General features: G+C 37.1%; 1 long non-coding RNA gene across 1 annotated transcript; it reads right to left on the bottom strand.

Moving 5' to 3' along the window:
- Positions 1 to 631: 631 nt before the first annotated feature.
- LOC138702879 (uncharacterized) lies at positions 632 to 15,446 on the bottom strand. Its single transcript, XR_011332915.1, has 3 exons — positions 15,236 to 15,446; positions 10,127 to 12,910; positions 632 to 4,736 (listed from the first exon to the last, which is right to left on the bottom strand). It is a non-coding gene; the product is annotated as an uncharacterized lncRNA (long non-coding RNA).
- Between the last annotated feature and the right edge of the window lie 42 nt (positions 15,447 to 15,488).

Genomic DNA, 15,488 nt, shown 5'->3' with positions numbered 1-15,488 from the left:
TTTCCTGTACATCACATCCGGTGGTTCCGGGTGCGAAAGGGTCCCGGGTCCGAGAAAAATTTCCTTGCTAAGATGTTTGAAATCTTGTTAAGATCTTTGAAACCTTGCTAAGATCTTTGGAACTTGCTTAACTGCTTTGGAATGCGTCGAAAAATTTTTGGCCGCTTTTCAAGGTCAAAAAATTACCTTGCTAAGATCTTTGAAACCTCCTTAAGTTCTTTGGCGTTTTCTTTTGTTTTTATTGTTCCTGGCGCCATCTATGTTTGTGATCTGGAAACTTTCTCGCTATCTTTTTTACTCTTAGCGACATCTATATTTGTGATCCGTAAACTTCCTTTGTAACTTTCTTGCTATTTTTTAGTCTTAGCGACATCTATATTTGTGATCTGTAAACTTTCTTTGTATCTTTTTTACTCTTAGCGACATCTATATTGCGATCTGTAAACTTTCTTGCTAGCTTCTTTGCTCTTAGTGACATCTATATTTCAGAACTGTAAACTTACCTATTAGTGACATCTATAGCCGAAAATCTTGAACTTTTGATGCTATTAATGGCCGCTACATTCGGAAACACATATGGAAATGAATGTAACGGTGTGAGAATGATGTGGCTACAAATATCTACAAAGTATTATGCTTACAATATTTTTATTACATAAACCAATTTTGTTTACATTCTTCTACAGTAGTAATAATAATATTTATTTATCAGAAACCAGTGTATAAGGTCTGGATATGACATCGTCAGGTTCGATAATATACACACGCACAAACAAATAAACTTGGCACAAATAAATATAGACAAATAAATCATAATAAGCAAATAAACATACATAGTCAAATAAACAAGCACTATTTATATAAGGCCAAAAGGAATAATTAAAATACAAAGAGAAAAATTAAAATATAAGGAAAGGGTTACATTTCTAAAATACAATATTTACATCACACTTCACGAATTCATTCACTGAATAGAAAGGTCTGTTCAGCAACCATCTATGTATGCAGGACTTAAACCTATTTATTGGTATCTTTCTCACCTCCAATGGTAGCTTATTAAATATATTTATGCCATTAAAAAAAAGCAAGAATTTGAGCTCACGCTCAATATGCACCTTGTGTAATCTAATTTATCTTTATCTCTAGTGTTGAAGGAATGTATATCTGATCCAGTCTGATAAAGATTTATGTTGGATCTAAAGAATATTAAGGTTCGGTAAATGAACAGATTGTAAACTGACATTACCTTTAATGAACGTATGCTTCTAATATGAATAGATTTTGACCTGAACTTATGCTATGTATTGTAATTTACAACTTTCGATTTTAAAAAATGCACACCACTTTGATACTTAGTCATTACGTTCTCTCTTATATTCCTAGTTCTCCAGCCACTTACTATGCGTCATTGGTTTTTTTTCTTTCTTTCTCTCTCTCTCTCTCTCTCGCTGAACAACTTGCTTTAAATACATACTCACCTGATGGCAATACTAGTGATTACCTGAGCTGCTGGTTATGTTGGTGAAACTGAAGACTCTTTCATTGACCTCGACTTCTGTTGATCAACAATGTAATTGCTATTCATATGAAATGAGAAATAATTTTTCCCAATCTATACATGACGATGTCACAACCAAGCTTTGCACACTGGGTTTCTGACAAATTGATATTATTTCATTCATGAGCTAAACGAAATGAAATACCGGTACACTGTATTATGAAACAATATTTTTTTCATCCCCATCCCCTCATAAGCTATCCACATCTAGCCAGACCACCTCATTTCGTAAACCTGTGTATGTGTACATAAAACAAACATTAGTACAGTAAGATTATTTAGTCCTGATAGTCGCTGGAGATGTGCGCCCTGGGTCAGGCGAGTCCATTTAGTTACACCAAGGGGTGTTTGGGTTATTCACTTGTTTGCCTTCGGAGCAATCGATGTCACGCATGCGGTAGAGCGGCATGTTTCCTGTACAGTACCGACCGCTCACCCTTATCTCTACTCTGGAGCTCTCCCCATTACTCCTATTACTTCCTCTCTTTCACGTTGCTGAGCTGTCAGGACTAAATAATCGGTCTGTATCTGTTGAATTATTTTACACGTATTACAAGGCACCCTGCTACACAAATATCAACAAAAAATGTAACCCTTGTCCACAAGTGTGCTTGTGTAGCACAAAATTTTATGTTCTCAGATGACCTATGTTGAGAAGTTTAAGGACTAGTCCTGCACTGATAACAAATTTTAGGTGCTGTGCAACCACTGACGGTATGTCCGAATTTTTCAAATTTGCCATCAGATTGATAGAAAATAATTTTTTTTGGTACTTTTTACGCATGATACAGACTCCCAACAGCAGTTGTTCTGCAGTTGTAGAGTCTTCCACAAAATGCAGATGAGCAGCATTTCTTTATCTGTAGCGTTCGACACTACAGTATGTAATTGTCTGATATTGAAATTTTGTTCTCTGAATTCTTCCAGTAGATCAGTGGTAGGTTTTTTTAAAGAAATGCCTTCATCACTACACCAAATTCCTTGTTGTTAGGTGTTCGAGGTTTTGGGGGTTCAGGAGTCAGAAGAGAGAATTTTGTGGTTGTGCCAAAAGAGGTGGTGGGAATATTTTAAATGAAAAGTTCGAAATCCTGGAGGGTTGCAAATGTCAGTGTAGTTGTACTGTTGGTGAGTGCCCAGAACATCCAGGGATTTGACAGGTGACGATGTTGTCTCATGAGGGGGGTGATGTAAAATGGATTTTTACCATTTAGTGTATGGTTCTTTATTCTTGGTTGGATATGGATGGTCTAGGATAAAGACATGTTTATTTTTATATTTCTTTCCCTTGATACAAAGAGACACTAGATGGATTAACAGATATGTGGATGGATAGCCAGGTTGATAGGCAGATTAGCTAGAAGTTGATAAAATGTTACAGATAAGTACATGTGACAAATGTTTAAGACTGATCATGATTTTTTATGGCTTCTTGTAATTCCTATTCACTGTATTGCACCTGTTCCAGTATTTCTATTAGTGTTAAAACACACTGCACAGTTCATATTTTTACATGACCTTGACAACTGGATCTGTGGCCAGTCACTGTTGTTATGTTGGTAATACTGCTCCATGTTTGGAAATAGAAGCAAATCAATGCAAAGGAAGTCTTTGTTTTAAGGGGCTAAACATTTGAACTATTAATTTAATGGTAGTCATTTGTTGCCATGGCAATGATTAGTTGCATGTCATGCAGTCCTCTGAATCCTGGTAAACTGTTCTTTGAATATTGCAAAGGAACGCGACCAGGACCTTCCAAACATATTCACTACATCAAACTGCATGAATGAAGGGAAAACCAGAACGTCAGAGAGAGAGAGACAGAGATCATTCCTGTTGCAACTCGAGGAACTTCCTTCCACCAATGACTTTTTGCATTGGTGACAGTTGTGTGATGGACATGACGAAAGTGAAATCCATTTTGCGAGATCAGCTAAAATTTGGAGAAAATCGATTAGTTTGTATATACTGGTACAATTAGTGATCTTGCCATGGTGGATCAAATGTCTTGCACATGTTACAAATAGTTCCTACTAAATATCCTATCTATTGTATACATACTTTTATAGCATACTAGAAGTACATGAACAGTATAGAGAAAATCTTAAGCAAACTACTTACAAAATTGTGATTTGTGTACGTACAGGTGTGACAATATTGATTGATTGATTTATTTATTTACAGTGCCAATGCAGTAGACTCTTGCAATCAGTCATTCCTTGCCCAGATGTTTAATTCTTCATTAAATTCAATGTTATAAGTAGCACCAACAACTGCACATGCACTTCTAAATGAAAACTAGAATGTTCCACACGTGGCCAGCATCATGTGCCTCACAACTTGCGATGTCACAAGGACCAGTAACCCTGCACTTTATGCTACTGCAATTACTAATTAGTATCAATTGCAGTAACAATTAACACAGACTAATATATCCTAATAATTTTATTTACTCAGACGTTAAAAGCTTCCCACAACATTTCTGAGTTTCAAGAATTAGTCGAATGATAGCACATCTGTTAACAAAACCTCGTATAATTAATGTTTAGGTATACAAGAGTTTTTGGTGCTTTATTCTCTTAACACAAATCTGGTAAATAGTCACTGCGACGTTCTGGCAGTTACATTTTGTGAAGCATTTGTTTACGATCCATTAATATTTTTGTTCTTACTGAAAAACGTATTTTGTGGAGTTACGAGGTTTTGGAATAACAGCGACGATATGGACTTGCTGTACTCTACTCCCAGAATTGAGGTTAGACGTGAGCAGTGAACGGACAGCACATTTTGTCTATAGTCTTCTCATCCAGGAAGAGGGTTGTCGTATATCTAAGATAAAGGCTTCCTAGGTTTACTTCTCTTCTGAAGAAAGCCATTCTCAGAACTTGATCACACTTACCTTCAACCAGGTGTGAACTTGCAAGTCTCAGATTCAGTGGTAGGCAAGGTAACCGCTAGCAAAATTATATATGAGGAAGCAAGACCTAGCATGTGGACCATGAGAGAAGGAAAAGAATGAGGTATCAGAAAGGGCGTTTGTTTCAGGATGGTTAATATTATACGAATCTATTGACACGAAGTTTATCTCAGACTAAACCTGTCTTCCCCCTCCATACCCATTGGTGACATAGCCACGGCACATGATAACATCACAGGACAGGTCTTGCCTCCTCTGCTGTACCTGAACAGAAAACCAGAGTAAATGAAGCGAGCAGAAACAGATGGACAGAATTAAACAAGTTCAGCTGGTCATGGGCGTGGTTCAGAGTGTTTACGCTGTTATTTTCCATTTTATCCAATAGTTCACAGTAGGCCCTGGCCTAAGGCGACGGTTTTGTATTTCCAGTTTCATTTGAAAAGACTTGAGCTAGACATTCCAGAGGTTCAGGATCGTGCAAAAGTGCTACTAACTTGTTACCCAAGTGATCTGAAAGATTTCCTCGTCGATGAATGCCTTCACTAACGTGCTCATCTGTTATCACAGACTGATAAAACAAGCACATCACTGGAACTCAGTCGTTTCATTAGGCAGAAAATCTTCAAATTGTATATCCCAATGTGGAATCAGCTCTGCGCATGTTTCTATGCATGGCTGTTAGTAACAGCATCTGTGGTTAGTGTGACTGTGCTGGTCTTCCATCCAGAGAGCCTGGATTCGATCCCCGGCCATGTCATGATGGAATTTGTCGTGGACAAAGCAGACATTGCAGAGAGTTCTTCTCGGGGTACTCCCGTTTCCCTCTATCATTCCACCAACACTCTCCACCTCCCCTCATTTTATCTATTATCTGAAATAGTAACTATGTATAGGCTGGGATAAAGTCTCGGGGGTACTAAGGATTTCTGATACTGACATAGGAAGGGCTTGGCACTCCGGGCCCCTGGGACTTATCAGGCTACACGTCTATCAGACTCTATGGTTCCATTCTTATCAACTTTTGAACCATTTCCACAAAATTTTGTCACCACGCTATAAATCATGAATTTACTTGGTACTGGGGAAATGTATTTTCTATGAAAGTTTGCATAGTTTTCTCTCCATGATGAACATTTCACGTATTTCTTTCACAGTGTGAGTGAACACACATACATGCGTGTATTTCACACTCCACTTTAGTACTAGTAAATGAACCTGACTGGTCTGTTACTAAACTGACACAGACTAAACATGTAGTAGTAATACCTCAAGTCCATACTTGACATTAGGGGACATCAGAGTTTGGGTTCATCCTTAATGAGTGGGGATTTGAACTGAATTTCAGTGAATTTATCGTTCGTCAACCAAACTCAAAAGTGTCATAAACTAGAAGAGATGTCTGTCTTGTGAAAACCACAGGAAGGATGATAGGAGAGTGAGCTAATTGGGTATTTCTGGTGACTCGGCAACAAAGATTGCATCATGTTTATCAGCCATAATGGCATATTCATGGGCATGGGGAAGTAACACTAGCCAGGGAGGAGAGGGCAGTGGAGTCCTGGCTGAGAGAGACACTAGTGGGTGAGGGCGATTTCAATACCTTCGGTCTGAATTTAGCATATCAGTCACTGGTAGCATCTATCTATCACACTGGACACTGGGTTGCCAGAAGCCCAGTCCAACCACATCGGTCTCTCCCGGTGAGGTGAGGGAAGGATAAGGAATTGGAACCCTGGCTTATGAAGGAGAGAACATCTAGAGCAGATGAGAGTATGCTTGGCTTATATGTACCAGGTGTGGGATGTGAATGAAAGTCTTAAACAAAATAATTGACTGTTTGTTTATGCAACTTCCATATTTGAGGCTGTATTCTAGACCAATGATAACCAAGTTAAGCCTTGGCAGTCCAAACTGGACAGGGAAGCAAAAGCAGGTCTGCCTATCTTCCTGCTTGTGTTATGCCTAGCAGACCATACCTATAATTCCTCCATTCTGTAGTCTCGTGTTATCTAAGACCAGATATAAGCAAATTGGAATTCATAACAGTAACTGTGTGCATTCTTTGAGTCAGTTGTGTGGTGATTCATTAATGGTCAACAATTTAAATTCATCAAGGAAATTCATCTCTTGTGGTGATATGGTGGAAGTGCGAGCCTTTTGGGTATATTGTACCATGTCATAGATTAAAAAAACATACAATGTTTCGGAGCTATATATCAGGGAAGGGAATGAAAGGGCAACTGTGGTGCTGAATCCATTACCAAGTGCTATTGTCTAGGACTCCTGGTAACAGAACGAACAGGTAAGTTTCCCTCTTCTTACCTTCACTAGCTCCATAGCTCCAAAACGATTGATATTTCTGCTTTTAGGACATGGTACAAAAGATTAAACATGTGGAACCACAATGTGAAAGTTTTATCTCACACATGACATGAAGGAGATTAGTGATGATTCAAATGATCTGATTTTGTATGACTTGGAGCTTACAGTGATGGCAAACAGGTGAATCATAGATAATGACTGGGCTTTGTACATGGCAAATCCTCACTCAGAATGAGATAGAGTTGAAATATCTGTTTGTTAGCCTTGTGTCAGAGGAATCAGATACAATTTCGAAAGATGTGTGACTATCCCTACATATAATACTTCAATCATTCACATATTTGTTATGCAATAGATAGTAGTGATCTATTTCCGACTCTCAGTCTAGAGAAAAGAATTCAGTCTGAGACTTGCTTTCACATAGTCTTGAGCCTCTAGTCATTGAATTACATCTGAAGGCGATATCTAGAGGCTGCTAAACTAAAGCTATCTTGTTCATTGTCAATACTTTTATGCAAAATTACTCCTCCTCCTGTTGGTGAAATGCTACATGAAGGGGACATGGAATTACATTTTTTAACTTTAAAATACTGCCAAGACTTAATAATTAATTTACATATCATTTAGTTTACGATAGGATGTTACAAAGCAGGCTTTCTGCCATTCTGATTTACTAAAAAGACAATTCACCTTATGGCACCAAAAATGTTTATGATCTAACAGATGGCACCAAAAAAATGTGACTTAACATGTGGATCCTTCATATGCCAAATAGTAAGTTAAGGATCTTTCAACTGATTCCTGGGTAACTATTGCTAGAATTTCACGAGGGAAGAAGAAACAAAAACATTATCTATTCGAGTATTAGACATATGTATTCTGAAATAGACAAAAAGAAGGCATATCATTCTATTTAGAACGCCCATGTCCAGAATCCCTCCTGCCATACAGTTTCAAATGCTCGCTCCATGTCCAGTAAGATGCAGCTATTTATGAAAGATACATGACAGCTGTCAAGCTGCACATGTGATGTGAACACTGTTGCCTCTATTCACTGACTGACTATAGCATGACCTGTGTCTTCTATACACGACATCAGTGGACTAAATGCTTTTCCTAATTTATATTTCACTTAAGTTCTGTGTTGCCAATCTGTATGATTATTTTATTTGATATACACAAAGCTGCGTACAGATGCCTCAAACTAGCAAGCTGTCTCGTTCGCACAGGTGCATAGAGCACATCTCCCCTACCACTGTCCGCCCACTGCCATGCATTCTGGACTACAACGGTACAGCTCAGTTCTAATAGCAGTTGAGAAGGCTGTATTCTGTGTTTCTATATGTGGCTGTCGTTTGTGATAGAAGTATTTATTCCATTATGATGAGTAGTACATTATCGAGCAAAGTTCTCCATAGTCAAACACTATAATCAATAATTTGGGCACATATAACTAGAATAATGATGGAACATTTATATCAGTCATATATTATACTAATGAATATACCTTTGCAATTAGACAATAAATCATAAAGACCAATGACATTAAACTAATTAACTTATTATGTATTACAACACTGCTCAATATATTATTGCGAGGATGCAACCTGAATACATTCCCAGGAAGTCAACTTTTCAGATAATATGACTATACATGGGTATCGGAGCATAGGTGGGCCCCCTTCTTTAGCTGTACTGCTTCCCCTCTCCAGGCAGCTTCCTAGGTTGAGTTATCTGTACATACTGCACAATAGTTGGCCTCTATTATACTAAGCTTCAGTGGGCAAACCTATTTTTTTGCACTGCCTCACAAGATGGTCACATGATTAACCGACTTGTAATTTCCAATTTGCATACACATGAAAAGTTTGTCATTCTACTGTCTTTGCGTTATAATTAACAAATTAGTTACCGTTATTTATTCATCATGGATATAAACGATGATATCAAACATCAAATTCCAGAAAAAAAAAGAAAGAATGATAACACTCGATAGAAAGAAAGAAGCTAGGGAATGAATCTCCAATTCGTGAACTGGATAATCGGATTTCCAAAAATGATTAATTACCACAACATGTGATTAAGTTTCCATAGCAACTCATGTCCTCCCTGCTAGCTTGACAGCTGTGATGTATTTCCTTCATAATAGAAGTATTAATCCCCACATAAAGTCTTCTGCCATGCAGAGATATCGTCGTAATGGAGATTGAAATTAAAAATCTCAAAAAAAAAAAAAAAAAAAAGTCAGTTCCAGTTTGTAATCCATTATTTATTGAAATGAAACATCTTTCAGCAGACTTCTATTGCCCTCCATATATGAATAATTCATCTGCCATTTGTTAATATATTTATTTTTATTTTTCTCACATCTGTATTAAATTTCTCCAATACGTCTAATAGTAGCCAAATGTCACTAGCTATTCATATTCGTTTTTCTTTCATAGAATACAATGGAAGGGGTAACAAAATTCCTCAGCAGAAGCTAACACGACTTCCTAAATAATATAAATCAAGGTGATTCAAAACCAAAGATTATTAAAATGTTATTTTCGTCCACTAGGCTGTGCCTCAGTGCGATTATCTAGTTCTGGAAACAGGATTAAGCTCCTGATCGCGATCGGGATGGTGACACATTACATACACAACTGTAGTCTGTCACTAGTATAAGGAATATAGTAACAGTGGGATAGAGAATACAGAAAAATATTTTATGTCATATGAGTACGAGTATAATAAGAGATAAAAACGGTAATTAAAAGTACGTATAATGAAAATAGAGTCTGAAATAAATAGTAAACGTAATGGTAGGAATAAGGAAATTAGTTTTTAGATAAGTTTTAATATGATATATAGTGTCAGATGAATAAAGTGCGAAATAGATGAAGTTATAAGTAAAAGAATGGACACGGAAGGATACAGCATTGAATAAAGGAAGATAAGTGCATGAGTCATCCACCAAGTTTAAAACTGCTGTAAGTAGTGTAAGAATGGGAATGCTGGCCTGAATACAGGAATGTGAAGGGCTGAGTGACAATAAAATAATATCATATAAAAAAATCAATCCACTTGTTAATCATCATTGAAAACATCCACTCAGTGTGGACATATTGATTTTGATTCGGTCTTTGAATGATACAGAACAAAATAATATACATATAAATAAAAAATAAAGAAAACATTATGAAATATGGAAGAAAACGTGATCAAATTCGTGAGACCGGGGACTCAAGAAAATGTGGGTAAAATAAAGAGAATCATTAAAATACGGAAGATCTGGCAACTCTGCTCTCAAGCATCCAGAGTGATTCATCTCAACCCCATGCTCAACTAACCTGTATGCTTACACAATGTTCTGGCTTGAGGGTGATCTAATGTGAGAAGAGACTCATCCATCTCAGTTGCTGAGATCACTTCAGGAAGACAACATCCATCACCTTACTTGTGTACTCCATCAGGCTGCCAGCTCACCTGGAACACATCGAAACAGAATAAATTAATAAATTCATTCTTTACTTCATAGTTAACATCCAGGATATTTACAGTACCACATCTCCACACATTCTTGATAAGATTTACATCCCTAGTAAAGAGTTTCTCTGATTGCGTGGCAGACTCATTTCAGTAAGCTAAAAAAGTTTCTATTACGTCAAGCAATGTATTCACTGTTGTCTACTCTTGCACATAGTTGCCGCATACTCTAGTATAAAGTACAGATACAATGGATACAATAAATTATTATTAATACAGAGTCGTTTCATACTTTTGAGAAGAGGGACTTTATGAGTGCTGTGTGTATGTAACATCTTGTTTCACAGTACACATATTACATATTGTTCACTTCACACTCTACTACAACAGCAGTAATGGATCATGACTGATCTGTTGCCAAATTCATAGCAGATTGCACATGCAGTAAATACTGTCTCCTGTCCATGGTTGATTTTAGGGAATTGGACACTTTGTACTGGATTCTACGGGAGATTCCAGTGGTGAATGTATGAACTTATGGTTGATGCAACAAGTCAAACACGTCTTAGGCCAGAAGAAGTGAGCATGTAAATTTGGAAAATGCTAGAATCTGAATGTGGAGGACAAGTATGTTCATGGCCAATTTCTGTTAGGAGGTGATCCCTACATTTGTCATAGAGAAGAACTAAAAACTTCAAACAGGAATACAGGAGACAACAGATTATTTCTGGCGACTCTAATGAAGGTTGCATCATGTTTATCATCCATGACGACATATTCATGGGCATGGGAAAGTAATGCTAGCCAGGGAGGAGAGGGCAGTGGAGTCCTGGCTGAGAGAGACACTAGTGGGTGAGGGCGATTGCAATACCTTCGGTCTGAATTTAGCATATCAGTCACTGGTAGCATCATCTATCACACTGGATGCTTGGCCGCCAGGAGCCACATCGGTCTCTCCCGGTGAGGTGATGTGGGGAGGATATAAGGAATTGGACCCTGGCTTTACAAAAGACAGTTCAGACAAGAGAGGACAACTATCAGCTAGGGATGAGGCGTGAATGAAAGCCATGAACAAAACATTTCATCATTAGTCACCAGAATTAGCAAAATCGAAACTAACTCCCTACCTTCAAATCTCATGGTTATGTTACGACGCCTTTTGACATTCCCTTTACTTCTCTAGAAAATTACGGTATATCAGAATAATAATGATAGTTCAAGGAGAAATGGGATTACTTCGCGAAAGTCTGTCCCAAACTTTGTCTTAGTACATCATAAAGACTATTCAGAATTGAACCCAAGTCTCCAGCATGGAAAGCCAATGCTCAAATTAGTCTGCTAACAATGCACCCCCTACAGAAAATAACAAAGAAGTTCTTAAAATTTCACGGAAAGAATTCCACCAGGTTTCGAGAAACATATTCTGAATATGTGTACTGTGCATACAAGCAGCTACATACTGCACACATCGGGTATGTACAGCTTTACCTTCAATCCTTAGAGTGACTCACATCTTATCAGCAGACAGCTCACTGCTACAGAAGAGAGGCACCAATCACAAGTATTAATACAGAACTTTCTTGTACTCTTGCACGTGTTTCTTTTATTTAGTTTCTTGTTTCGTAATTAACAAAATTAGCTTTTCTTTCTTAAGATTAGAACTGTTATAGCCAGGATTCTGAAGTCGCAGTTGGAAGGAAATTTCAGTGGAGATGAAAGAAGGAAAAATCTGATTATTTCGAGGCTATAACATCTTTCAAAAAATTACTTTAACATTTTCACTATCATGTGGGCCACCAATGACCTTATACTAGGGATATTAAGAATGTATTGGGTACGAAAATAATGCTTTCCCACTCACATTAGAAATAGTATGAATAATGGCAAATGCAAGTGAACACTGACACGGGCCAGACGTAACTGACAGTTTTGCATCTTGATACTGTTCAACGTGTAATAAATTTACTTCATGTCCGTATTAGTTTTCATCTGTATTGTTCACAGAGTCAGTGAGCTAGTCCTAAGGACCTTGAATCTGATGGCAAGCACGATAAATTACCAACAAATTAACTGCATTTGACTGTCTTCTGAAATACGAGAAGGATTTAGAGTAAATTACGCTCATGGGACAAAACATCTCTCCAGAAGGGAAAAAGTGAAAAATAATGGCTCAAGATTAAACAAATATACATAACTATATAATAATAATAATCAAAATGTTTAAATCCAAACTTCACAATTTCCCTTGAACATGATCAAGAAATGCAGAATTACCATTGTACATTGTAAATATCCTTGTTGTAAATTGTGCTCATCAAATTCGATTGAAATGAGTATGACTGACAGACAGACGGACACAAAGATGACTACTGAATGAAGGACTCTCTCGAAAGAATCTTTAAATGTATATGATTTCAGAGATAACCAACTAGAACTGATAAAAATTAAATTAAATATTTGCATGCGTGTTTAGCTGACAGTAATTCAGTGTTATGAACTCTATACTACATCCACAGTTACTCCCCTGGTATGCATCCATCCTAACTTGAGGCATCATCTCTGCTGCTGGACATGCTCTTGTATATGGTCCTGTAATAAACTTCTCTCATGCACACGTTGAAGTCAGTTCAGGCCTTCTTCTGTTATATCTGTGAACACAAATAGCAGTCATAAATATACATTGTAACTTCCAAAAAGTAGCAGAAGCTATAAAGTATACAGTTGGAATGTTGTAACAAAATAGTCTTATAAAACTGTTTCATTTTGATAATACTCATAAATGATTGACAGAAGAGAGACATTTTCAGATGGTAGCAATATTGTCTTGTTCTTTATATTAAAAACATTAATTTAATCGGTTTTTAATTTAAATTTTAAAGACAATTCTGGAGAAATTATTATTCCAGCTGGAAGTTTCATATGAAATTATCTTATTTCCTCTTCTCTGCCTATTGTATTCGTTTTTCATTGATAGGGTGACCACAGAACAAGTTTTGAGCACGACTGCCCCATTTTACAATGCTGCTTCAGTTGTCTGCCAGTTTGAAGTAAAATCCCATGTCATCTTGTTTTCATCTGAAATAATTAATTTCAAATATAATTCCAATTCCCAAATTTGTACGAAGATGACATTATCATTAATAATAGGAGAAATGCACACGAACATGCATAAAGTTTTGGGCCATTCCTCCTTGCTGTATTCATTTAGTCTTTGTCCTCTTTGCACATACACAGAAGAGGTATCTTTTGCATTTCTTGTTACACAGTTTGCACACACACTTTTCATTTGGTAAGCCACATATGGCAAGCCTTGTGATTGCACTGTGAATTTCTTGGTTTGGGCTTGCCTAGTTTCGGTTCGTCACGGCATCTGTCATGTAGAACTCTTTTCTCCATTCTCCTCCTCAGTGATTTCGTAGTTTGAGGTGTAGATGGCAGTAGTAATCTGTATCTCAATTTCTCTATAAGAAAGTCTTCCTGTGCTAATGTATAAGCCAGTCGAGATGGTGTTGTTTCTGATTCTCCCAATATCCTCTGGCTTTTACTTTTTCTAGTGTATCTAGATCCGTCAGTGTGAGGTAGTCCCATATGACTTCAATGCCGTACGTTAATGTTTGGCATGATTTTGGCGCGGGATAACTGCATCGCTGTTTGACATTATCATTAAGAGAAACTCAAAACAATGCTCCAACACTTGGTGTATAGATCACAGAAGTTAATGCATTTGCTGTTCAGTTTTTATCGAATTCAATCAATCACCAGATGCTTTCCACTGTATATGAAGAGAGACTGTTGCAACAGTGTGACGTCTTCTTCCTCAGTAAGAACGCAGATTTCTACTAAAGCACTTAGGCACAAATAGCCCAGTATCAATCTGCGAATCTAGAAAATTTCAGAATACGGATACCTATCTGTAATAGGTTACATTAGATCAGTTTAGACTTTTGTTTTGCCTTGATTGTACGAATGTGTGACAGATTAAGTTAGTTTAGGCTTTTGGTATGCCTTGCATATATGAAGTAAAGTGAAATGTGCGTTTCATGTTCATTTTCAAGTGTTCACACATAGAAAAGCTGGGAAAATTTCAGTATATGGATTCCTCACTGACAATTATATCTTAAAATATTAAAAAGAGCAGATTTGTCTGTTTGTCGAATGTGCATCATCATGCTTACGAAAAGACACTTTTCAGCGCCAATAATTTATTTTGTGTGCACAAGGTTGGAATTTTGAAGTGAGAGGGAAAGGAAGGGATCCGTTTTCTGAAATTTATCCGAAAATCTTAACATAGTCCCCTAAAAAAGGGATAGTCGCCTTTTTTTTTTTATTTACATGTACAACGACCCCGTAATTTTTGTCGGGACGCGCAAGTCACGTACCGGTATTTTAATCAAACTGTATTTCATAATGTAAAAATCGGTAATTTCTTCACAGTTTGTTTCATAAGTTAATGTGGAAATTGTTCTTAATTTTATAAATGTTTGATTTTGAAATCAGTAAAGAAGTATGTATGAAAGAAAAGTATGCTACTGTTGGAGAAAAAAAAAGTCCAAAGTACTGTCAAGTGACATAAATGAATTGAAACAAATAAACATTGTTTTCCCTTTTTTGGTTAACTCCTTTGTTTCAACCTTTGCATTCTAACTTCAATTTTCTTCAGAAAAATTTCGATAGTAGAAGTGTCTCATATTTTCATGAAAAAGTCGCCCTCGGTAGAGCAGTTGGTACAGCGCTGGCCTTCTATGCTCGAGGTTGCGGGTTCGATCCCGGCCGAGGTCGATGGCATTTAAGTGTGTTTAAATGCGACAGGCTCATGTCAGTAGATTTACTAGCATGTAAAAGAACTCCTGCGGGACAAAATTTCCGGCACACCGGCGACGCTGATATAACCTCTGCAGTTGCGAGCGTCGTTAAATAAAACTTAATTTTAAATTTCATGAGAAATGTATGGCAGGCTTAAGTAAAAGATTTACCTGGACCGAAGAAATGAGTATTTTCCCGCGTAGTGCAACATCATGGTGGTACCACTGGATTACGTGATCATCGCGTGTGAAAATTGTCTTGCGCTAGATATCCCTTGATTTTTATTACGTTTCTGCTCAGAATTTCAAATTATAACGTTATTAGTGGATATCCATAATGGTATGTTTGTGTTAGTTTCGAAAACAAAAGAAATGAATATCAATCTAGCGAATCGCTAGTAGCGATTACATCCGCCAGTCTGCG

This window comes from Periplaneta americana, chromosome 7 (assembly GCF_040183065.1).
Source record: "Periplaneta americana isolate PAMFEO1 chromosome 7, P.americana_PAMFEO1_priV1, whole genome shotgun sequence".
NCBI classification, from domain to species: domain Eukaryota; kingdom Metazoa; phylum Arthropoda; class Insecta; order Blattodea; family Blattidae; genus Periplaneta; species Periplaneta americana.
Note: the sequence above shows the minus strand (reverse complement) of the source record. Positions and strands in the feature narration are given on the sequence as shown.